The sequence below is a fragment of the Mustela nigripes genome, chromosome 5 (assembly GCF_022355385.1).
Source record: "Mustela nigripes isolate SB6536 chromosome 5, MUSNIG.SB6536, whole genome shotgun sequence".
Lineage (NCBI taxonomy): Eukaryota > Metazoa > Chordata > Mammalia > Carnivora > Mustelidae > Mustela > Mustela nigripes.
This window is the reverse complement of record NC_081561.1, coordinates 119,587,854-119,615,604: the sequence shown is the minus strand read 5'-3', so window position 1 is coordinate 119,615,604 and position 27,751 is coordinate 119,587,854. Positions and strand designations below refer to the sequence as shown.

At 34.1% G+C, this 27,751-nt stretch overlaps 1 protein-coding gene across 1 annotated transcript in view; it reads left to right on the top strand.

The window, feature by feature from the left end:
- Positions 1 to 27,751, top strand: part of ASCC3 (activating signal cointegrator 1 complex subunit 3) — a 336,478-nt gene that overhangs the window by 269,926 nt on the left and 38,801 nt on the right. The window lies entirely within an intron of this gene.

Below are 27,751 nucleotides of genomic sequence, written 5' to 3'. Positions count from 1 at the left end.
TTACTCTAATATTTCCATCAGTTTAGTTTTGGCAGTGAATGAAGTTTTCTCATTTTATCTTAGGTTACATATTTAACTTTATTTCTTTCCTTTGGTATTAGTGATGGTATAGAAAGTGTGTTCATTATGGTTTTCTTTGACGTTCTCAGTGTTGCAATGTGATTGATTATACCTGGCATAGAGGAAAAAATCTAGAAGGTAACCAATCATAAAAGGAAAAAAGAATATTACACTGATTTCATTTTCACCATAACCAACCATAGAAGAAAAAAGAATATTAAGACATTGATTCACTTTCACCAGACATTTAAAAATACATAAATATGTTATTTCTCTTCATTTAACATCAAACATAGTTTCAAGTGATAATCTCTTGATTTTATATATTCATAACTGTTAACTAACAACTGTTTTTAGATCTTTCTCCCTTTAGAAAAGATATGTATTTAAAATCTCATAGTTAGCTCTAGAGTTGTTTTTCCTTTACTTAAATGAATTAGAATTCCTATTGTTTATTTTGTCATTTTGCATATCACTGTCAGCTTTTCTGAATTTCTTTTTAAGTAAGGGTGCAGTTTTAGTGCCTTTATAATATTTACCAGACAGTTTATTTTCTTTCAAAAATAAAAGAGAAAGCATTTATTTAATCAGGTCATTTTATGACATGCTTCCTTATACAGTGTTTTTAAGCACTATAGACTTCCCTCTTTCAGTGTTCATAGAAGGTTGTCAGGTTTGAGTTTAAAAAAAAAAAAAAAATTCATTGGGGCGCCTGGGTGGCTCAGTGGGTTAAAGCCTCTGCCTTCGGCTCAGGTCATGATCCCAGGGTCCTGGGATCAAGCCCCACATCGGGCTCTCTGTTCCGCAGGGAGCCTGCTTCCTCCCCTCTCTCTCTGCCTGCCTCTCTGCCTGCTTGAGATCTCTGTCTGTCAAATAAATAAATAAAATCTTTAAAAAAAAATACATTAAGGTCATATATACCGTCTTCTGAATTCTGCTCTTTTTCTTCTATCAGTAGAATGATTGGGGTCAGACTGTTATTTTGAAGAATGGTGTTATATTGATAGTAATCATCCTTTTGACCAAAGGATGGACAAACAGGAAATTTCTGAGTTTAAAGTTGAAAACTAAACTCTTCCCAATAAGGAGCTAAGCTAAGTGAAATTGTCTTAAGAAATAAATAGCTTTAAAAAAGAAAAAGAAATATCTTATACATAAAATGAAGTATGCATAATGTATATATTTTGTCCTTAATACATTACGCTCTACATTGGTCTATATTAAATTCTATCAGTCATATTTCTACCCACAGACCATATACTAATTCTTAAAAAATATTTATTTTGTACCTATGATGTCTGAGGCTCTTTGTAGGGGCAGGAGATAGAATAGTGAACATTACTGACAAACATGCAAGAGAGAGTGGGTGTGTAAGCACACACACACACACGCCAAATATATAGATTCAGAAAGGGTTGGAATGAATTTATTAATGATAAAACTACTGAAGAACTAAAAGACAAGGAGAAACTGTCAGATTTGGTGGGATAGATGCTGATCATTCCTTTACAGACCGGTGGGGATCAGGATTAGACCTGTATGGCATTTACATGATTTTTTCTTTTGGCCCTCTGGATACTTGGAATATTTTCATCCTTCCAAGTAATATGAGGAGTTTTGCCTGTTTATTTTAAACGTGGCAGTGTGTTAAACTTCCAGGAACTAATTTTTGTTGGTTGTTACTCCATTATATATAAATTTTTATTTCAGTCAAACTGAAAAAGAAAATACACTTCCACTAATTTTTTTTTTAGTTATACCTCTTTTGAGATTTCATTTCTATTCATTTGTCTTATTCCTAAGTAATTGAATTGTTTCTAGCTTACATCTTCAGCTGTCATTACCTTTAAATGATAGTGAAAAGCTCCAAGGCCAAAGACTGTACTGAGACTATTTCTGATCACCAATCTTATTCTATAATAGCAACCTGTTTGTTTAAATTTTGTCTTTCCAATGCATCTATTAAAAAAATACTGCTATCTTTTATTGAGCACCTACTACATGCCAGGCATTTTATATACATTATTTGTAATCCTCAAACAGTGCTTCAGGGTAAACATTAATATACACATGATAAAATTGAAATTTAATGAGGTTGCTTAAAGAGTAGTTCTTTAGAATTTCTTCTCTCTACCTCACTTCCTCTCCGAGACGTAGTTTATCCTTATCCAGTGTTTTAATTCCAACGGTAAAAAATTTTTAAAGCACAGAAGAATAAGGGTATATATTTTCAAAAAGTTAATTTAAAAACAGAATTACTTTTAAACTCATGTGTGGCCTTGTAACTTAGAATTATAGATGTTAAATGCAGATATTAATTACTGTGACAAAATAATTATTGCACTATTTCTTAGTGAAAACACATATTTTAAGTTTTAAACGATATGATGCTATTTGGAAAGTTTAGCTATTTTATAAGAACTCTTGCCAAGTTTTTTTTTAACACCATGAATTAATAAGCTTCATAATTAAGGCAGCTGCTTCACATTTCTATTGTTAACCAGTGACATTACATCTGTCTTGCTCCATTGATGCCCTCCTCCTACTTATTGAAGCATTTAGCAGTTTTGGCAACAGGGATTACATGGCATAGAGTAAGTAGTCTAATTAGATATAAGTGAAAATCCTGAGGGAAAGGGACATTTAAAAAGTAATTTAAAGAATCTCTTAATGATGTTGGCACTGAAAGCCCACATCGAGAGTAGAAAGTGCCTGTCGTCATGGCAAACAAGCATCATGATTTGATATGTTCAGTGAACTTATAGAAGGTAACCTATTTTCAAACCATAATAGAAATAAAAAGATTTCAAAGTTAGGGAAAATTTATTTGAACAGATTTAGGAATATGCTTGCTATCATATTAATAGCTTTGAAAGAAAGCAGAATATGCCCCAAATGTTCTGTCTCTAGAATTCTCAATAAATATTTTTAGAAGATATACTCATTTGTTATGGTTCTTGTGACTACACAGAAACATGAGATTATATGTCAAATATCCAATCTGAAAAGTTGTGAAATTCTTATTTTTTCGCAAAGCCTTGGATATTGACTAAAAGCATGGGTTTCATATGTTAATATAAAAAAGAACCATTCCAAATTTATGAAGTATCAGAGCAATCAGATTTTTATATGTCCATAAATTTCCAGGTTTGGCAGTTCTCTGTACTGCTTTCTTTAAAGGCATACAGATTCTTTGCTCTGCCCATGTGTAGAACATTTTCAGTAACAGAGCATTTTTAATGCTTGAAGTTTGTCCTGTTTGGGCACAACTACAAATCTTTTGATAGAAAATTACAAATACATCTTCCTCAAACATGAGATTGGAAAAATAAGCAATATTGTTTTAAAAAGAGAAATTTAAAACCGAACAAATAAAAAGGACAAGGCAGATATGAATGGCATCAGTAGGGGACCCAGCATGCAAAATTAAAGAGTTCATTAAAGGAAGAATGAAAGGAAGGAGAGGTTAACAGAGTAACAGTGAACACCACGAACCTCGTGGCCTTCCATTTCCAAATCACCTCCTGACAATTGCAGGATCCCATCTGCTACTCTTTATCTTCCTGGTGGGGAAACCTAATGGGATATCTTCCAGGGTTTGTGAGAAGAGCTTCCCTAACCCTCAGGCTGGGGAGCTGCCTGGCATCTTTCAGAGAGGCACAGATGGCAAATGTCTTGAAAAAAAGTTATCTTTCTACTTGTCTTGGTCTCTTTCCCTTGAGACTTTCCCTCTTCTCCATTATTTCTCAGCTTCTTCCTAGAGTTCTGTACATATAAGCTCTCCTCAGCACAGAAGAAAGTGAAATATTTTCCTGGTAAAAGACCTCAGTCCTAGATATATCTGTTGTGCATCAATAGATTACTTTACGATTTTTAAGCTATGTGTTCTGATGAGCATAAAACGTATTTATGATGTTACCTGAAATTTGTCCTGTTTTACATTTTTTATTTTGTTCTTCTCCCACAAAATGAAAACTGGCAATTATTAGGCATCTAATAGTTTGTGATTAAGTAGAGCTGTTAATTAAGAAATGATTTTATATATCAAAATATGAATAACTTTGATATTTCTTTCTTTATCCCCTAATATAACTTCTTCAATTTGTCGAAGACCAAAGACCCATTCTTGCTCAAGATGACACAGTTAGTATGGAAAAATAATATAAAAACTCAGCTGTCAATAGGGAAAGGGCAAACTTGGAATTAGAATTCGTATTTTCCAGCAACCTTTTAAATGCCTTGTTTCTCCCTTTGCCATTTTAAACTTTTCTTTTTCCTCTTCCATCTTATTTTGCCCTTTTATTTAAACTTACAAAGCACAAGGTGCATAAAATATACCATTAGCCTTCTCAGCCTAAGCTATCTATAAAAAATACTTTTGGCTTGTCAGCATTTATTAAGATTTGCCAGTGCTCTATCCAATACTCAGGGTAGTTTGGGAAATACAAAAAAAAATAGAAGACCCATATCTTTTAAGGAAATTTGTCCTGGAGCCCAAAGATTCTAACAAAAACAAGCTTGTGCTGCATACCTATCTCTTGGCTTTTGCTGCTTAATATAGCTTCACCTATGCATGAGAAGTGTTTAGTCCTACTTATGGCATTCAGAGCAGGAGAGTTGCTGCGATTGCTGTCCCCAAAAAGTCAGAATTACCAGCCTGGCCTATAGGCAGGAGGTGTGTAAGTCATGATCTCAGATCGTGTTGTATAAATTATGTTTATAAAAGTCCAGGTAGTTTGCCTTTCAGGGAACCCTGTCACAAATCCTTTGGCAAAGGAAATCATCATTAATTTAGTTTTGAAAATATTTTATCACTGGTATCCCTGCTTAGCTGAATGATATCAGATATCATAACTATTTAGAATTGTTAATAAGAGGGTGCTTAGGTGGTTCAATCAGTTAAGCATCCACCTCTTGATTTTGGCTCTGGTCATAATATCAGGATCCTAGCATCGAGCCCCCCATCAGGCTCCACTCAACGGGGAGTCTGCTTGAGATTCTCTCTCCCTCTCCTTCTTTCCCCGTGCACGTACGTAAGCTATTTTCCTCCAAAATAAGTAAATAAATCTTTAATTTAAAAAAAAAGAATTATTGGGATGCCTCGGTTGCTCAATTGGTTAAGCGTCTGCCTTCCGCTCAGATCATGATCCCAGGGTGCTGGGATCGAGTCCCACATTGGGCTCTTGCTCAGCAGGGAGCCTGCTTCTCCCTCTGCCTTCCACTCTCCCTGCTCATGCTCACTTTCTCTCCCTCTGTCAAATAAATAAATAAAATCTTTTTTTAAAAAATTATTGATACACATACCATCACATTGGGGAAATAAAAATAACATCAAATATTATGCTATTGCTGGAATAAAATCTCTTCCCTATAAACTTTAGCCATTTGTCAGTTCATTCTGTGAGTAAGTAGAGCATTGTTTAAACTTTAAAAATAAGTAAAGAATAAATGGAAACTTGAACATTGGATAAAATATTTTAAAATGCAGTTTTCGTATGCTAGAAATTGGTGTCTGCTCAAAATGTTTCTAATATAATCCCAATTAAGTTAAGTGCTCTAAAATAATTGTTAGGATTCTATTGGTTCAATAGGTAGAATGTTTCAGAAATCAGTGCTAGCTCCTTCCTCACAATAATGGTGATCAGAAATTTTCCAACAGGTTCATAGTTCCTGTTCTAAGTATCTTCCAAATACAAATAATGCCAAAACATTGTTTAAGATAAAAAATATATCCTGCCTTTTATTCTCACAGAGCTGCCAAGTAGATAAATAAGTGTGATTATTTCCAGTACTTAAAGCCAACTCAATGTATTTCAGTATCACTTGCCTATAATAGAGCAAAAGAAAAACTAAACATCTCATTTCTTTTCCAACCCCCAGTTGGTGTTAGTGGAGTCCACAATATTACATTATTTTAGAGACAAGCCCTAACAGACTCTTAATTTCAGGATTGCTGGAATATGAGGAGCTGGTTGATGGGCACCGGGGAGGGTACGTCCTATGGTGAGCACTGTGAATTGTGTAAGACTGATGACTCACAGAACTGTACCCCTGAAACAAATAATACACTATATGTTAATAAAAAGATGAATGATTAAAAAATAGAAACATGGAATTTTAAAAAGAAAAAATAATCATAGACATGCTCCTTGGTGCTGAGGGACATAATAGTCTTTTATATTAACTAACATGCCAGGCTTGTTTTCTATGGAATAATGTAGAAAAACAATAGAATCACTGTGTGCTTAAAAATACATTTTTTTGAAAAAACTATGTTAACAGTTTAAGATTAAACTTCTGTGAATTCTCTGTTGTAAAGTATATTAAAGTATATCTTAATATATGTTTAAAAATAAGTTATATGTAGCCATCTCCCTGGTTTATTGAATTTTATTCTACAAATAACACCACTCTACAAGCTTAGGGGGCTTTTAGTGGAAACAGCATAATTACCCTTCCTCAATTTCTTATTTTGCTATATTTCCTTATACTTATAAATAATTTTTTCACTCACTCATTGGTTATCAAATCTCCACTCTTCCTCATACATTTAGCCATTATTTAGCCTATAAAGAGATTTATATCTTCTGATTATTTTCTCACAAGTAAGTTTTTTGTCAGTTAATCCTTCTGAGTAATTCTTTTCATAGTCCTATTTTAAAGGAAACAGCCAATAGTCCAAGTACAGATTGATTCATAAATATGACTTTTGTGATCTCACCGCTATAAGCACCTCCTGGAGCTACTGGGAAGATTAAATTAGTTAATATAGGTAAAGCACAGAACAGTCTTTTGCTCATTTACAGTAAACTCAGTAAACAGAAGCTGTTATTATATTTAATAATAATATTTGTTACATTCAGACTGTGCTCCACACGTGGAGAATATAGCAGCAGACTAGTTTGATGAAGTTCCAGTACTCGTGAGCCTTATATTCATAGTGGACTGGTAAATAAACAAGTAAACAAACATGTAATATAACAAAGTAGATATAAATGAGATTTTTTAAAAATCAAGCCAGTGTCTACGGATACCTAGAGGAGACTGTTCTAAATACAGGACAGTTAAAGAAAACTTTTCACAGGAGATATCTGAATAGAGAACTGAGGGACATTAGCAACCAACTTATGAGAAAACCTTAGGGAAGAATTTCTAGGCAGAAGGAAAAGCATATGCAAAGGCCATCAAGCAGGAAATACTTGTCAGGTTCAAAGAATAGCAGGGAAGCCAGTATGGTTAGAACAAGCATTGGGTGGGCATGGTATGTAAGAGATAGGTCATCTGTCCTCTCTCTAGGGAGTCTGGATTTTGTCCTCTTAAGTGTTGGGAGAAGCCATTGGAGGGGTTTTGATCAAAAGAGTGATGTGATATTATTTGTTCTGAAAAAACCACTCTAGCTCCTTAGTAGAGAAATGGTTGTTAGTCAAGTAGTAGAGAAATGATTGAAAGTCAAGGTGAGAGAAAATGGCTTGGATAGAATGGTCAGAAGTTGAAATGATGAGTAGTAGTTAGACTAAGGATGTTTTGAAAATAGAACCAATAGGAATCGATGGGTTAATTATAAGTAAACAGAGGAAGTAAAGACAATGCTAGGTTTTGGGCCTGGACTACTTGGTAAAGAGAATAAGGCAGGGTCTGTGTTTACGGGGGGGGGGGGGGGGGTGGCTGAGGAAGGGGGGAGGGGGGGTATTCAAAATTTTAGTCCTGAGGTTGAGTGAGATTGGGTGAAATGAGTATTGAAAAAAAGTCTGTAGAGAAAAAAAGGGAGACAAACCAAGAAATAGACTCTTAACTAGAGAGAAGAAACCGATGAGGGCAGGTGGTGGGAGGGTGGGTCAAGGAGGTGATGGGATTAAGGAGGGCTCTCGGAATGAACACCAGTGTTGGATGAAGTGTTGGATCGCTGTATTATACCTGCAACTAGTGTAACACTGCATGTTAACTGCACTAGAATTAAAATTAAAAATAAAAGAAAAATGATCTGAGGATTGAGCTCTGGATCATGTTGAGGTTGGAGAGAGAGAGGAGAAGATAGGTCAGCGAAGAAGCCTGAAATTGAAGGATGACAAGTGGAAGGAAACCTCTAGGAGAGTGAATGGTCCTAGAAGCCAAGGGGGGAAAAAATACCTCAAGGGGATGGTGATGAACTGAGTTAGAGATTATTGATACAGAGTGGGTGAGAGCTATGATTGTTCCTTTGACTTGATAAGATAAAGATCCTAGATGTCTTTAGTGAGTAATTTCAGCAGAATAATAGAGAAAAGCTTTATTTTATTTGAAAGGATTCAGAGACTGAGTTGTAAGAAACCGAAGACAATAAATATAGCTAATTCTTACTTGGAGCTGAGGGGGGAGATGTAAAATCAATTTCCTTTTTAAATTTAAGATATAGAATATTATTTGCATGCAGATAAAAATGATCCTATAGGGAGGTAATAAATGGTGTTATTGGAAAGCCTAAAGTCTTTAAGAAAACAAAAGGGATGTAGGAATCAATGTGAAAGTGGAAAAATTGGCCTTAGATAGCAGAGCAAATTAATCCATTGTAATGGAAGAAAAGGAGTATTTTTCTCCAAAGGGATATGGAGTATTAGGGTATAGGTTAGTAGGTGGTAGGAGAATGTGGAAATCCCCTTGCGTTTGCTTTAATTTTTTTTATAAGCTAAGAAGCAAGGTCCTCAGTGGAAACTGAGGAAGTGGGGAAAGACCTGTGAAGGTGGACAAAGGCCATTAATAAACCAAGGGGCCATAGTGTGGTAGAATGAATATGGCATTTGCATCTAGGAAACATGGGTTCAAATCTCAGCATGGCCATTTTAACTTCTTTGTGTAAGTGGCAAGTCATTTAATTTCTTAATCTCAGTTTCCTTTCATTAAAAAATGGGGAGTTATACCTGCCCTACTTATCATCACAGGATTAGTGTGAAGATCTGATAAGGTGAAAGACACATGTTCAAACATATCTGACCTTGATCAAGGTAGATTTTTTGTGTGCAGCGCTATGTTTTAGTTTATGTTTCTTATTTGTGTTTTGCTTTTGTTTTGCCTTCAAAACTGTCATACTCTAGGGACTTTTACATGTCTTAAGGGTTCAGCACACTGAACCCTCTCTGTCAGAAGGGCTGGCCTTATTGGATTCACTAAGAAACTTATTTATTAATGTTTGGAGGAGTGGAGAAGAATACAGAATCTTATTTCTCTTAGGATCCCAAGTACAGCTTTGTCCTTACCTTACCATGTAGTTAGTAAGTTTTATCATTGCTTTTTCAAAATAACGTATGGTAACTTCATTTATGAGATGTTGGTTTCCTTGATGGCAATGCCATTTTCTGAGTTTTCTCCTGCCTCTACTCCCCTAATCCCTTGTTCCTTCTTCCTTTCTCTCCAAGGCTAATATTTTACTAGAAGCCACGGCTCTGGGTTTTAGTGTACCACAGGGGAGTGACAAAGTCTGTAAAAGTAATGATTCCCCACTGCCACATCATCCTACCTCCAGATAAAAAAGCGCTACGATTCTTTAATGAGACATTACCGTGGCTTCCAGACCAATGTCTGTGTTGCTAAGCGTGCTCATCTATTTATAGTTGTTAAAAACCACTTAGTAATTAAAAGAATTCATAAAGTAATTATGACTTGTAATAGTGATTATGGCTGGGTGATTACTCCCTCACTAAGATGCTTTGCAAATGGATTAGCACTTCTTTGAATTAGGAACTTGGGCTTGAATCTATGCGGAAGCTATATTAATAAGAAAAATGTTCTTTCTTTTGGGACTAAGCAGAAAGCTGTAAAACAGCCAGGAAGCCTTTCGGATCCTGGCTGAGAGAAAAATCAGGCAAATCAAATTGGTCATATTATTAGGCATATGTTCATCTGGAAAAAGTCTCTTCATTCAGTTGCAGTTAAAGCTCTGGTCAATTTAATCTTGTTCATTAATAATGCCAACTCTAAAATGGGCTGGGATATTTAGTAGTTTCTCTTCCTGAATAAGTAGGCAAATATTACATTATTTAATCAGATATTTGAAGAAGGAGAACCATATTTAGAGTCCAAATATTTCTAAAATACAAGCTTTCAAAAATTAAAATTTGTGATATTTATATATCTACCTCATTTTATTTTCTAATGAAATAAATGTCCATTCTTTCCATTGCTCTGCACTTTTTAAATCTCTTCCTTCTTTTACTGCTGTGTCTTCTTTGCCTCCCTTACTGGTTGCCTTTCTCTTGTCCTTCATTTTCTCTTTTTGGATACTTATGTGTTCTGTATCTGCTACTGTCCCACAGATAGTCTTAAACATATATCTTCAGCAGTTACCAGCAAGTATTTATTTAGCACCTACCATGCTAGGTATAAGAGGAGAGTAATAATTAAGATATGGTCCCTGCCTTTAGGAAGGGAATTATGTCTAAGAAGTAATTATAGTTTGATATTATCTGTTTTGAAAGTGTAAGTTGTACTAGTATGTCTGGAGTATGATGAAAGTCTAGTTATTTAGAATATGGACTTCAGAGTCACACAAACATGACTCCACCATTTTCTAAATATGTGATCTTGAGTTAGTTAATTAATCTGTCCAAGCTTCATGCTCCTCTGTAAAATAAAGGAGAAGGTTAAATAAAATAATGTGTGTTAAGCCTTAATACATTGCCTACCATATGATATTTGAATTCTTTGAATTAGGAACTTTAGTCATTCCCATCTGTTAGTGCTAGTTTTCATTAATATTTTGATACAACAATCACTAGTAGTTGATGAATTATCATTTATATAAATCATATCTACATATGAAAAACACCATTGACCTCGTCTCTCCAAAGGATAAAGATGACAAGATAAACAGATTCATTACTATGCCATACAAGATTGTTCTGAGTCTGGCTGCAGAGTAGGTTGGAATACAGATAGCCTCTAATCTTCAACTGCTCTTTTCCTTTATGGAGCTCATGCTATTCCATATGCAAGCAATACCTTCTTCCCCAGCTAGTCCAGAACAATTTTCACACATTGGCCAAGACTGATTTATTTGTGTGAAGCTCTATCCAAATAAAAAGAAAACATCATAAAGGCATTGGTTGAGGGATGATTTATTCAACAAGTATTGTTGGGCAAATTGTGTAACATTTCAGAAAAATATTCAAGTTAGATTCTAATTTCATAGGATATATTAGAAGAAGTTTCAGTCAGATTAAGGTTTAAAGCCAAAAAATGATGTTAAAATTTCAAAGAGATACAGGGGAAGAAACCCAAAAAAGCATAAAGGAATTGAAGAAATTGCAAAAGGAAATGGATGGATTTGCCTACATAAATGTATAAAATATATGAATGTCTCTATAAAATTTTTGAAGTCTTAGTATTTGTTACAGTTATGATAAGAAGTAATATATTTTAATTTTTTAATTAAAAATTTAAAAAGAAAACTATGGCACCAATGATAAAATGAAAAGAGGACAGTGATAAACAGTTTTCATTGACCCAGTCTTTCTAGAAAGAAATTTGATAGTACCTGTCAAAGTGGAAAAAAAGAAAATCTTCAAGAATTTTCTGCTCTCTGGTATTGTGATTCCATCTGTAGGAATCTATCCTGAAGAATCAACTATGTTGTTAAGATACATGTACACAGATGTTCATCACAGTGTTATTTATAATGGCAAAAAAGTAAGAAAGAGAAAGAGAGAGAAAACTGGAAAACTTTTCTAAAAAGACCAAAACTGTCTCTTTAGGAATAAATAATTTACAATCACTTAAATATAAACTTCAGTTTTTTGAAAGCAAACCCGTGAACAAGTGTTTTTGTTTTGATTTGTCATACACAGCCCTGTATGTACACACTGAGATATTCGTGCTTGCTTTGTCATATGATAGAGGATCACGTACTAACTAGCTCAAGAGTTTCAAAAAGATCTTGCCAAGAAAAAGATCTAACTAGTGATTAATAATTCTTAGAAAACTGTAGTCTTCCCACTGTGAGAAAGATTAAAATGAATATTTTTATGCTGAACTATTACATATGGCAGAAACCTAGAAGATTTTTTTTCCAGTGATGCATTGTAAGCTGCATATCTTTCGATTTCTTAACCCAAAGAAATGATGAAAAAACATTTCATGCTTACATGTATTCTGAAAAATTTTGTTGTTACTACCAAATAAAATGCCACAGATATGGTCTTTATTATAGTAGTAGCAGTCATACCATCTGCATTTTATTTTAACATTACATTATCCTAAAAAAGCACTCCACTTGCTTTACAATGTTTTCCAGCTGACAGTCCAATAGAATGTAAGCATGTCTCAGAAATTTGATTATGTCAGAAAGTTAGAACTCACTTTTCTTTAAAAAAATAAATAAATAAAATAAAAAACTGGGAGTTAAGGGGGATTTCCAAGTGTCATGCTCCTCACATACATAAAATTCTACATGTTCTTATGTTCTATTCATTATTTTGTATGTAATTCAGAGCAATAATGCAGTTTGGCAGACGCATGATTGTCTCAGTTGTCAAGTATTTCCATTGGCAAAGGAGAATTTTCCATATATACAGCTTCAACTTATTAGATTTAGGTCCTTAATACCATCTTTGTAGGTATTTTCTGTTATTTATTAAACAGTGTCAGCAAATTTGTAAGACAAATGCCAAACAGGTGTCTTCTACTGACAGATGAACAAACTGTCTTGGAGAAACATTGACCGAGTTGGCAGCGTATTTCTCTGCTGTGCTGAAAAGCACAGAGGTGTTGTAACCTTGAACTACTTTGACTGTTTTAATCAGGGAAGGAGGAAGGGAAGAGAGAGAGGAAGGAATCAGTAAGACATTGAAGTAACCAGTGAAAGCAACTGAAATCGGAGGAAAAGTGATGTGGGTAATACCAGACTAGAGCTTAAAAGCAAAGTGGATTGTTGTTGTTCACTGGAAATATGGCGGAATGATTACTTGAAATATATTTTTAAATAAAATCTCTAAATATATGTCATGAACTTCAGTATTCAAAGAACTGAAATGCTGTAAAATACTCTTAGAACTATGCCGAAAAAAATTTTTTCTTTGATGATTGAGAAGACCCATAAAGATCTTTTAGAGACCTAGAGCTGTCATTGTAAACATCAAACATAATTACATTATGGACATGTTGAAGTGCTGGGAGGTTCATTAATAAAGAGCTAATAAGAATCCAGTCAAATTCAAAACTGCTCCTGGTAAACCATAAGCAGTGGTTCTTTCCTTTTTGGAGAAGGCAGAGGTCCACAGATATTTATTACATCAGTGTATCAGTAAAATAAAGCTAAGTGAAATTAAAGGCCACAGATCCTTTATGTAACACTTGCTTAGAAACTGATTAAACTGGCTTACTTTTTGAAATAAGTAGTTGCTTGCTATATTTGAGATTCTGGGAATGTGTGTATGCCTAATGTAATGTCATGCTGCACTCTAGAAGTTTAATTTAAAGTTAATTGCCCCATATGAATATCATATTTAAAAGCTTAAAGTTTTCTTGCCATTTGCAACAACATAGATGGACCCAGAGGGCATTATGCTAAGTGAAATAAGACAGAAAGACAAATGCCATATGATTTCACTTACATGTAGAATCTAAAAAACAAAAATAAACTAAACAGAAGCAAACTCATAGATATGAGGAAACTGTTGGTTAACAGCAGGCATAAGAAGGTTAGGGGGTCAGGCAAAATAGGTGAAGGGGATTAAGTGGCACAAACTTCTAGTTACAAAATAAAGAAGTCATGGGGATGTAACGTACAGCATTGGGAATGTAGTCAGTGATATTGTAATAACTTTGTATGGTGGCAGATGGTAGCTAGACTTACCATGGGGATCATTTCATAATGTATGAAAATATCAAATCACTATGATGTACATCTGAGACTAATAGGATATTGTATGTCAATTATACTTCAATTAAGAAAAAGAGCTATACTTTATAACCTCTGAACATGTTCTTTGTTTTTGATGTTTAAAGCACCAGGAGATGCAAACTAAATCAAGGAATTCGGTTAATTTAGCTGACAGTATGTGATTGCCTATTATTGAAGAGATAGGTAGATAAATAGAGATGCAGATACAAATAGACATACATACATATCTATGTATTCCTATAAGACATTATGGGGTTTGAATATGACTTTAGCCGTAAGAATGCTTGTTTGCTTTCTCTTGATTCACACGGAGCAGATGGATGCTTGACTGCCTGCTAATCCACAGCTGGAATGGTTTCAGCAGTCTCCACATTGCTGGGTTAGAGTGGCTTTTCTAGTGGACTGAGAGGGCAGCAAAAGAGGGATATCATTATTCATCAGTATCCCAGTGGGAGCGCTGCCAGCAGAGATTAATTTTTTCTGTTATGCTTGTAAAACAAGCTCAGGTGGAGTCTCTAATCCTCAGGGCACGGGTGGCAGATCAAGGAAGATGCTACAAAGCTAGTTAATTTTCTGATTCTGGGGGAAACAGAAGCTCTGTTAGATGTATAAATACATGATTGCAAATTTAAGTAGCTCAAATCCAAATGGGATCTTCCCAGACATCTGGTACTGAAAATTTCTATTTTTCTTTGTTGCCTTTAAATATAACTTCTTAAAAGTTTGCCCTGGAGCCAAAATATTGGTAACTCTAAACAGGGGGAAGTAATTAATTTTATGAGTTAATAACAAAACATTTAATTTTTATAAATATGAACAAAAAAGATTTCTGCCTAAACAGGCTCAAACTTAGATACCTAAAGTACCCACTTAAGCATATTACCAAAAAGACATACTAGCTATCTGATTGGCAGGGTTGTTTTGTTTTGTTTTCTCTATATCCAGGCTTTTTTAATGGTTTATATTTATTCTCCCAATTTATAACTGCTATATGACACCTGTTTCCTGTATCTTATTGTGTGATCCATCTGGGTAGTCATATTTTTGAGCATTTCGTACAGCCTTCAAACTAAAGTTAAGTGACTTTTAAAATCAACAGGATAGAACTAATACATTCATTAACTGTTGTCTTAGGATTATCTTTAAAAACTGTTGACTAAGTTCATTACAAAAAATATTAACTTCATTCAGGCCCATGGCACTTTCTTTTGATGATTTTGGGCACAAAATGTTCTCCATTAATGGTTCTTTTCTGTTTGGACATTTGCTCTTGTTTTGAGAAAATTACAGGAAATTATTTGAAGCCAAGTCAGAAGACTAAATTTGTTGATTAAGTGAGGCAGTATGATTTTTGGTTGTCAAATTGGTTATAACTACAAGGTAAGTGTAGTTCTGAAGTCATTCTGACTATAATACCAAAAGAACACTTCCAAAATGTTTTGAGTGATGCAAGCCCTTTTGAAATGAATTTATAACCTCTCATGGTGTTTATTTTGAATAGCAAGGCATATGTTCTGGGATATTTATTTAAAATCAGACCCTCCTGTGACTTTAGTCACCTCGATACATCTTCCTTTTGGCTAAGTTTTGATTTTAACTAATAATAAGTCCAAGTCTTCTTGTTTTACCAAGAACATTTTGCAAGTCAAGGAAAGATAAGCATTTTAAAGCACTAAGTAGAAACCAAAAGCTAACAGTTCCTGGAGGATTCTCCTACAATATGGAATATTTAGTGAGAATGAGGAAGACTTACCAGTTATGGGAAATAGAGAATAATACATGGACAAGGGCAGACACGTCTCAGAGGGACTCGAGAACTGACTAGGGAGTAAGGATGAAATCTAAAGCTTGTTTGTTAAATAATTTTTGAAGTAGTAATGACTGCTAATAAATTGGAGTAATCGTTCCCTAAACCTGTGCTAAATAACCCAGCTCTTGTTGTCAGTTTCCTGTCCCACTCAGAAAGAAAATCAGATATCTTTAAATATTGTACCTAGCCTGAATAAGACATGAAAAAACCCACAAATCTGTAGTCTCTTCATTTTTTAAAAGTTTTTATTTCAATCCAGTTAACATACAGTATAATATTAGTTTTTAGGTATACAATATAGTGATTCAACTCTTCCATACAATACCACTGCACAAGGTCATTGAAACAGATTTACAATAGCATTTTCATACAGGTGTATAGAGTTCCTCACAGGCTTGTACTTTGGGAGCTTTTATATAACCATATCTTTGTTAAGGTATAGAATTTGTGTCACATTCAGACCTAATTAATTGGGAGCTCTTTTACGTCATCACACTACATAAGTTTTGAAGAGTCAAAAAAGAAGCAGTGCTAGAGAACTAAGGATACTGGTCCCTAGAAAAATCTACTTAAATTCTACTAAATCTACTAAAAAGAGAGTCTGATATTTTATAGTAAGTGAGGAGAAAGAAGAAGAACATTTTATCAAAGATTTTATCTTAAAAATTAAAAAAGCTATGAGGAAAAATTCATTTACTTTTTTTTATATTCAACAAAATTTGAACTTCTATCTCAGTTATTTGCTAACTTTTAAAGACCGTATCAAGTTGCTCTTGTGATGATTTTTTGAGGGAACACAATTTTTCTAATATAATTATATATAACAAGGTATAACATTTTTACTTTGGGCTTAACTTTCAGTGCATAAATATTAAGAAAATAACTTTTCCTGAAATACACTTGAGGACACAAACTTTTATAATAACCTGTCTCAGTACTTGGATATTTAAAACATTTGCTTCTGAGCACTTAACAGTGTTATCATTCTTTCTTATTTTTCTTGTTCCATTGTTCATCAGTCTAACTCTGCCAGATTCTCTTTTGCCGATGGATTTGCATGTTATTCAAGCATCACTTTCATTGACTAATGAATTAATGCATCTTTTCTAAGATGTTTAGTATCACCTTGCAATCATTTTTCTATTGTTTTACATTGTATTGTTTAATTAATTTTGCACAGTTAGTTAGACTGACATGTTGTTGACTAACGACAAGGGATCTATCTTCCTAGACTTATGATAATTTATACATCCTGGTAAGCCCATTGTAAGTTGAAAATATCCTAAGTAAACAATGCATTTAATACACCTACCCTATAACTTTTTTCATATCATACCATATTTCATATTTCATATCATAGCTTTTTTCAATATCATAGCTTAGCCTAGCCTATCTTAAACATGCTCAAAACACTTATGTTAACCTACAGTTGGGCAAAATCATCTAACACAAAGCCTATTTTATAATAAAGTATTAAATATCTCATGTAATTCATTGAATACTATATTAAAAGTGAAAGCCAGAATAGTGTATGGGCACAGAAAGGTTCTTCATGTACCATTTGTTTACCTTCATGATCTCATGGCTAATCATCTTCTCAGTGTACATATGTCTTTGGCCTGAAAAGTAAGCCCTTTCCATTATTAAGTGATCTGCTTCATCTCCCCAGAAATAGTTCAAACTTCAGATGGTATGCAGCACCCATTTTCTTTTTTCTCTCTCAATTTTTATTTAAATTTTAGTTAACATACAGTAAAACACTGGCTTCAGGAGTAGAATTCAGTGATTTATCACTTACATACAATACAATACAATGCCCATCACCCATCTAGCCATCCACCCCCACCTGCTTCCATCAACCCTCAGTTTATTCTCTATCATTAAGAGTCTCTTGTGATTTATTTCCCTCCCTTTTTCTCCTTTCCCATATGTTCCTCTATTTTGCTTCTTACATTCCACATATAAGTGAAATCATAAGATATTGGCCTTTCTCTGACTTATTTCACTTAGCATGATATACTCTAGTTCTATCCATGTCGTTGCAGATGGCAAGATTTCATTCTTTTTGATGGCTGAGTAATAGTCCATTACACACACGCATGCACACATACATATGTGCATACATACATACCACATCTTATTTATCCATTCACCAGTCAAGGGACATTTGAGTTCTCTCCATAGTTTGGCTATTGTTGATAATACTGCTATAAACATTGGGGTGCATGTACCCCTTTGAATCTGTATTTTTGTACCTTTAGATAAATACCAAAGGTATTTGGATCATAAGGTAGTTCTATTTTTAACTTTTTGAGGAACCTCCATAGTGTTTTCTGCAATGGCTGCATCAGTTTGCTTTCCCACCAACAATACAGGAAGGTTCCCTTTTCTCTGCACCCTCGCCAATACCTGTTGTTTCCTGTGTTGTTAATTTTAGCCATTCTGACAAATGTCAGAATGGTATCTCATCCTGGTTTTGATTTGTACTTCCCTGATGTTGAGTGATGTTGAGTGTCTTTTCATGTATCTGTTAGCCATCTGGATGTCTTCTTTGGTAAAGTGTCTATTCAGATCTTCTGTCTATTTCTTAACTGGATTATTTGTTCTTGGAGTGTTAAGTTTGTTAAGTTCTTTTTTTTTTTTTTAAGTAGGCTTTACACCCAATATAGAGCCCACCAGAGAGCTTGAACTCATGAACCTGAGATCAAGACCTGAGCTGAGATCAAAAGTTGGATGTTTAACCAACTGAGCCACCCAGGCACCCTTTAATAAGTTCTTTATAGATTTTGCATACTAACCCTTTATCACATATGTCAATTGCACATATCTTCTCCCATTCTGTAGGCTGCCTTTTAGTTTTGGTGATTGTTTCCTTTGCTGTACAGAAGCTTTTTATCCTGATGAAGTCTCAGTAGTTCATGTTTGCTTTTGTTTCCCTTCCCTCTTATGACATCTCTAGTAAGAAGTTACTATAGTTGAGGGGCACCTGGGTTGCTCAGTAGGTTAAGCCCCTGCCTTTGGCTCAGGTCATGATCTCAGGGTCCTGGGATTCAGCTCCACATCGGCTCTCTGCTCAGTAGGGAGCCTGCTTCCACCTCTCTTTTCTCTGCCTGCTGCTTTGCCTACTTGTGATCTCTGTGTGTTTGTGTCAAATAAATAAATAAAATTAAAAAAAAAAAAAAAAGAAGAAGAAGAAGTTGCTACAGCTAAGGTCAGAGAGGGTGCTGCCTATGGTCTCCTCTAGGATTTTGATGGTTTCCTGTCTCACATTAAGGTCTTTCATTTTAAATTTTCTTGTATGGCATAAAAAAGTGGTCCAGTTTCATTGTTCTTCATGTTGCTGTCTAGTTTTCCCAACACCATTTGTTAAAGAGACTTTTTCCATTGAATATTCTTTTTGCTTTGTCAAAGAGTAGTTGACTATATAAGCGGCACTCATTTTCACTCAAAAAAATTTTTAAATGCCTGCAATCTACCAGGTACTGTGCCATATGTGTATATCTTATTTCATTTTCTTCTCAAAATACAACAGAACTCTTTGGAGTATTATCCTGTTTTGTAGAGAAATCTGAAGATTTCAAACTTTAAGAAAGTCTACACGAATAAGTGATAGAAGCAGAATTCATCCCAATTCTAATTCCAAAATTGGAGTGCTTTTAAGTACACCTTATTGTCTCTGTAAGCAGAATAGGAGGAAATACTAAATAACCCAACTCTTTTTTCAAAAATGACATCTTTTAGGTATGTGGTTTATATTTTGGTTTATTGTAGTAGAGAAGACCAGATAGCAGTCTAAGAGGTGCAGCAGACCCTCTCCACAAGGAAACCCATTTAACTGCCAGAGTGTTACTCTCTTTTTGCAAAATCCAAAAGTTCTCCTAGGGGCATACAGCAAATGGAGAAGCACCCGTTCAGGAAAATCTACTAAATCTCAAAAAAGAGTGAAAGGCTGTGGATTTGAACTGTTCATGTCCCTGCCACAGTACAAAATATGACAGAAGCTTTGTTGAAGGCATTTGCAGTCAAAAATATGGAACTGCCTCTCCATTGTAGGCTATATTCTCATCCCAAAATGGACTGGCTACTGGCATCTCTCAGCTTCTCTCCACACCCCAGATTTGTATTGCAGAAACTCTTTTCCAGGCAGTTTTGGCCAAGAGGGGCCAGTCCATTTTTTTCTCCCACCCAGCCTCCAATTATAGGGTAGAGCTGTACTTCAGATATGACAAACTAAGAAGAAGAAGCTGATCTCCCCTGTCCAGTTCATATATAGATTAGAGATTCCAGGCTGAGAGACCCAAACTGAGAAGACCAGGGACCTATTATCATTTCCCAGAACCCCATTCATAGAGCACAGATGTCAATCTGGAAGAAGTGGGTCACAAACCCCACCCACAAGTTTTCTCTCTGTTGTAGCACATAAGTTCTGCCTAGGAGACTAGGCAGACCTTACAAAGAAAGAATTCCACAGCTCTGGTTAAGGGGACTCACTTTCTTTGGAACAAGGTACAAGGAAGTTCATGCTAAAGAACATTAATATAACAAACTTGTATAAGTTATTATTGCTCTTCTTTATTTTGTTAACTTCTACAACAAAATGAAATTAATGTAAAGTAATAGTTACAATATTGTTTTTAGTTTATAACTTATATAGATATAATATGTATAAGAATAATAACAATAAAAAGAGAGAAGGAGAAAATAGTGCTATATAGGAATAATGTCTCTGTATCTCATTGAAATTTAGTGCAAATCTGGAACAAATTCTGATAAGTTAAGATGGATATTTTAAACCCTAGAGCAACTACTAAGAAAATAAAAAATAAGAAAGTATACAAAATCATTAAAAGAATTAAAATGTTACATTAGAAAATACTTACCTAACGTAAAAGAAGGCAACAAAAGAGGAAGAGAGGAACAAGAAAAACATGAGTTACAAATAAAAAGAAAGATGACAGATGTAATCCAACCATGTCAATAATAATATTAAATATGAATGGAGTAAATAATAGAATCAAAAAGTAAAGATTGTCAAACTGGACAAAATAACAAGACTCAACTACACACTGTCTACTAGAGACATACTTTATAATTAAAAATACAAATAAATTAGGCCTCCTGGGTGGCTCAGTCGGTTAAACAGCTGCCTTCAACTCAGGTCATGATCCCAGGGGCCTGGGATTGAGTCGCACATCAGGCTCCCTACTCAGCAGGCAGCCCGCTTCTCCCTGTCTGCCCTGCCTGCCACTCCTCTTGCTTGTGCTCTCTCTCACTCTCTGACAAATAAATAAAATATTTAAAAAAAATAAAAATAGGGGCTAATAAAATATTATATGTTTATAAAAAAATTTAGAAATTAAAAAAAAAATAAAAATAGGTTAAAAGTAGGATGGAAAAAGATATACCATGCAAACAATAACCATAAAAGAGCTGGACTATAATACACTAAGGTTAATGGTTATACTAGTATCAGACAAAAAGACTTTAAAACAAAAAAATTCAGTAGAGATGAAGGGGAGCATTTTATAATAAGCTTTATTATTATAACTTCTTATAATAATTTGACAACAAAAGAATCAGTTCAGAATTTGTAAATTCATTCTGTGAGGCCAGTATTACCAAAACCAAAGTCACTACAAAAAAAGAAAACTACAAGCCAATATCTCTGATAAACATAGATGCAGAAATTCACAACAAAATATTAGTAAACTTAATCTAACAATATATTTTAAAAATCATTTACCACAATCAAGTGAGATTTATTCCTAGGATGCAAGGGAGGTTCAGTATTTGCTAATCAACCAATGAAATACATCACATTAACAAAAGAAACAATAAAAATCATATCATGTCAATAAATGCAGAAAAAGCATTTGACAAAGTACAACATTGATGATAAAAACTCTCAATAAAGTAGGTTTAGAGGAAACATGCTTAACATAATAAAAGCCAGATATAAAAAAAACCCATATACTACCAAGCTGTAGTAATTAAAACAGTATGGTACTGGCATAAAAGTAGACACACAGATAAATGGAACAGAATAGAGAACCCAGAAATAAGCCAATGCTTCCATGATCAAGCTACAACAAAACAGGCAAGGATATGCAGTGGGGAGAAGCCTCTTCAACAAATGATTCTGAGAAAACTGGACCACTTCCTTACACCATACACACAAATATACTCAAAATGGATTAAAGACCTAAATGTGGGACCTAAAACCATAAAATTCCTAGAAGAAATCATACACAATAATTTCTTTGATATTGGCCTTGGAAACATTTTTTTAGTTATGTCTCCTCAGGCAAGGGATAAAGCAAAAATAAACTGTTGGGACCACACCAAGATAAAAAGCTTCTGCACACTGAAGGAAACTATCAATAAAATGACAAGGCAACCAACTGAATGACAAAGATATTTTCTAATGTTATATCTGATAAGGAGTTAATATCCAAAATATATAAAGAGCTTACAACTCAACCTAAAAAGCCAATTATCCAATTTTTAAATGGGCAGAGGACCTGAATAAACATTTTTCCAAAGAAGACAAACAAATGGCCAACAGAAACATGAAAAAAGCTCAACATCAGTAAACATCAGAGAATGCAAATCAAAACCAGAAGGAGGTATCACCTTACACTTGTCAGAATAGCTAGAATCAAAAAGACAAATAACAAGTGTTAGCCAGGACATAGACAAAAAAGAAACCTCATGCATTGATGATGGGAGTGCAAACTGGTGTAGCCATTGTAGAAAATAGTACAGACATTCCTTAAAAAATTAAAAATAGAATTACCATGTGATACAATAATTCCAGTACTGGGTATTTACCCAAAGAAAACAGAAACACTAATCTGAAAATATATGCACCCCTACATTTATCACAGCATTCTTTACAATACTGAAGGTATGGAAGCAGCCCAATTGTCCATTGATAGATGAATGGATAAATAAGATGTGGTGTGTATATATATGTATGTATATATTACATTGTGTATATATATGTGTGTATATGTATGTGCGTGCACATGCACAATGGAATATTAATCAGCCACAAAAACAATATGAGATCTTGCCGTTGGCAGCAACATGGATGAACCAAGACAGTATAATGTTACGTGAAATAAGTAAGACAGAAAGACAAATACTATTTGACTTTACTCATGTGGAATTTAAGAAACAAAATGAACAAATGCCGGGGGGAGGGGGTTTGGGAGAAGGGGGTGGGATTATGGACATTGGGGAGGGTATGTGATTTGGTGAGTGCTGTGAAGTGTGTAAACCTGGTGATTCAAAGACCTGTACCCCTGGGGAAAAAAAAAATATTTTAAAAAAAAAAAAAAATAAAAAAAAAAAAAAAAACCAGACTCTTAAATACAAAGAACGAACTAGTGTTTGCTAGAGGGGTGACTGGTGGGTGATGGGTGAAATAGATAAAAGGGATTAAGGGTACCCTTATCATGAAGAGCACTAAATAATGTATAGAATTATTGACTCATTGTACACCTGCAACCAATATAACGCTGTTAATTCTACTTCAATAAAGAGTCAATTCATCAGGAACATGTAACAATTATAAACATGCTTAAAATCAATGTCTCAAAAGCTGGCAGAATTAAAGAGAGATGTAGATCATAGGTGTTCAACACTCATAAGTGGAGACTTCAAATTTGCACTTTTAATAATGGTAGAACAGCTAGACAGAAAATTAACAAGGATAAGGGATACATGAACAGCACTATAGACCAACTAAACCTAATAGACATCTATAGACTATTCTGCTCAACAATAGCAAAATACATATTCTTCTCTGTGAACTTGAACATTCTCCTAAATAGACCATATAATGGTCCTTAAAACAAACCTCAATAAGTTTAAAACAACTGAAATCATTAAACATATGTTCTTTAACCACAATGGAATGAAAGTATAAATAACAAAAGGAAATTTATGAGATTTACAAATGTAGAAAGTAAACAACACACTTCTAGATAACCAGTGGGTCGAAGAAGAAATCACAGCAAAAATTAGAAAATGCATTCAAATGAATGAAAAGAAAAACACACTATGCCAATATTTATGGGATGCAACAAAAGCAGTTCTTAGAAATTCATAATTCTTAATACCTATATTAAGGAAAATATCAAATCAGTAACCTAACTTTCCACTTTAAGAAGATAGAGAAAAGCAAGCAGAAGGAAATATAGAATAAAAATTAGCATTAAAATGAAAAGGGGAATGTAAAAATAGTAGAGAAAATCAATAAAACTAAACCTGCTCTTTGCAAAGATTAATAAAAATGACAAATCTTTAGCTAAACTAGTAAAGAAAAAGAGGATATTCAAGTCACTGAAATCACTACTGGTGACCAAAAATGTATAAGGGAATACTATAAATAACAATATGCCAAAAATTTATATAATATAATGAAATGGACAGATTCCAAAAAAGACACCAAATTATCAAAATTGAACCAAGAAGGAACACACATATATACACACCCCTGTAACAAGGAAAGAATTTGAATTAGTAATTTTAAAACATCCCACTAAGAAAAACCCAGGCTCAGATGTCTTTAGTGAATTCTACCAAATGTTCTAAGACTTATTACCAATGTTATACTATTTCTTTCAAAAATATAAGAGCAAGAACACCTCCCAACTCATTCTATAAGGTCAGTATTACCCTGACACCAGAATCAGATGAGGACATCACAAGAAAACTACAGACTAATGTTCCTTGTGAATATAAATGCAAAAATTCCTCAACAAAATGCAAACCAAATCCAGCAGCAAGTAAGAGGATTATACACCAGGTCCAAGTGGAATCTATTCTGGGAATGCAAGGTTGATTTAACATCCAAAAGGCAATTAATGTAATTCACATATTAATAAAATAAAGGCCAAAAACTGCACGATCTTCTTAATGGACACAGGAAAATATTTGTCAAAATCCAACACCCTCTCATGATGAAAACACTCCACAGAGTAAGAAGAAAAGGGGCATTCACAAAAAATCTATAGCTAACATCATGCTAAATAATGAAAAACTGTATACTCTCACTCCATGGTCAGAAACAAGGCAAAAATGTCCATACTGGAGACTCTAACTAGGACAACTATAGAAGAATAAATATTAAACACATCCAATTTGGGGAAAAAAGCAAAACTATTTCTAATTGCAGATGACATGACTACGTAGAAGAGCCTAAGAATTCACTAAAAATACTAGTAGAGTTAATAAGTTTAGCAAGGTTTCAGGATACAGGATCAATATGCAAAAATCATTTGTATTGTTATACACTAGAAATGAACAATATGGTGTAAATTCAAACAAGGAAGTGCAAGATTTGTACATTAAAAACTGTAAAATGTTGTTGAAGGAAATTAAAGATTTAAATAAATGAAGAGATTTCTCATGTTTGTGAATTGGAAGACTTACTGCTAGATGGCAGTACTTCCCATATCCATCTACAGATTCAACACAATCCCAGAAGCCCGGGTGACTTTTTGGCAGAAACTGAGATGCTCATACTGTAATTCATATGATAATGCAGGTGACCCATAAGAGCCATAACAATCTTGAAAAAGAAGCAAAGTTGGAGGACTCACATTTCTTGACTTAAAAACTTACAACAAAGTGAATATAATCAGAATAGTGTGGTAGTGACCACATATAGACATATAGATGGATGAAATAGAACTGAAAGTCAGGAAATAAACCTTTATACGTATGGTCAATTAATATGAGGGTGCCAGGACAATAAAATAGAGAAAAAACAGTCTTTTCAGTAAATGCTACCGAGATAATTGGATATGTACATATAAAAGAATAAAGTTGGACTCCTTCCTCACACCATACACAAAACTTAACTCTAAGTTGATTGGAAACCTAAATGTAAAAGCTAAAATTGTAATACTCTTAGAAGAAAACATAGGTGTAAATTTTACCCACGTTGGGCTATGTGATAGCATTTGTGCCGGAAGTGTAAGCAACAAAATTTGAACAAATTGGACTTTATCAATAAAGCTCTTGTGCTGCAAATGATACCATCAAGAAAGTGAAAAAAATAACCTATTGAATGAAAGATAGTATTTGCAAATCATATATCTGATAAGGACTCAATTCCAAAATATATAAAGAACTTTTTATCTCAATAATAGGTGGCTCCATTAAAAAATGGGCAAATGATCTGAATAGACATTTCACCAAAGAAGATGTACAAATGGCCAATAAGCACATAAAAACATTCTTGCCCTCATTAGTTTTTAGGGAAATGCAAATCAAAACCACTTCATACCCACAGGGTGGTTATAATCAGAAGGACAGACCATAGCAAATATTGGTGAGGGTATGGAGAATTTGGAACACTCCTACATTGCTAGTGAAAATGTAAAATGGTGTGACCACTTTAGGAAAAAAGTTTGGCTGTTCCTTAAAATGTCAAGTAGAATTATCATGTGACACACCAGTTTCACTCCTATGTATATGCCCAAAACACTGAAAAACTTCAGACAAAAACCTGTACACAGATGTTCCTAGCAGCATTATTCATAATAGCCAAAAAGTGGAAATGAGTAAATGTCCATTAACCAATGAATAGATAAACAAAAGGTGATAAATCCACAGAATGGGTAACATTGATTCTCACAAACTAGCTCTGCTACTCACTGGTCACCCTCCCACCACCACCACCACCGTTGCTTTTTTTGTGTAGAATTTTCTCAGTTTTCGTGCTATTGTTTCTTGTAAACTTTAAAATAACTTTTTCAGTTTAAGAAAAAAAAATGCACTCCTGTACATGTATAGGTTACCCATAGTCTGGGGAGAATAAACCTCTTTATTGGGTTTTATCATCCTTCTCAAATTACCATCTTACTTCCTTTCTCCCAGTCACTGACAAAATAAAAAAGTGAGATCTCAACCTGCTGTTTCCATTTCTTTCACCTCCATTCATTCTTACCTCCCCATAATGTGGATTACTATTGTTTAGGATCTTTGGAGGTCCAAGAGAGCCTAATTACCCAGTGCTTTGATATCCTTGATGTCTTCATTTTTACAGCATTTGATAACATCATTTACTTCTTTTTAATAGTCTCTTTATTTTTAAAAATGCATGTTCACATCTTATCCAGTGCTTTTTCTTAATGGTTTGACACTGGCTGCTCTTCCTTTGCCTACCTCTGGTTGTTTTCCAGACTCCGTATGAGATAAAATTGCCCTCCTTAATGCCAACCATAAATTATTTGTATATAAAAATATACTGGTATCTTTAATATTTATTATGCAGTTTGAAAATTTTAAAAAAATTTTTTAAAAACTACAGTGACAATATTTTCATTATTTTCTCCTTTTAACCTATAATCACTGATAACAGAGTTACTATTTTAAAGAATTTAGTACCTTTATTTGAAGTATAATCAATATATAATAATCATTCAGATATGCAACATAATAATTCAATATTTGTATATATTGTGAAATGATCACCACAGTAACTCTAGTTAACATTTGTCACAATACGTAGTTTTTTCTTATCACAGACTTTTAAGGTCTACCTTTAACTTTCAAATATACAATACAGTGTTACTAAGTATAGTCGCCATGCTAAATGTTACATCCCCACAACCAGCTCCTGTCTGGATTCTCATCACCCCATTCTAAACAGTCTCCTAAGTGATTTTCCTACTTTAGTTTCTCTCTCTTCTGTAATTCACCCAACTCATCCCTCCAGTTTATCTCTTTTAAAGGAACATTTCTGCTTTTAAAATCTAAACGTACATAAATAATAAAGCACTGTTTCCTTAACCTACCTATCAAGGCCTTCGTTTTTACCAACACCATCCATTAGACTTTTACAGATCCACCTCCCCCTTTCTCCTGATGAACCTTCTTACTCTCACGTTTCAACATGCTGGATATAGACTCAACACCTTTGCTTATGATTCCCACCTGAAATGTGTCTAACATTCATCCATCCATCTTGATTCAGCTCCTTCTTAAAATATTCC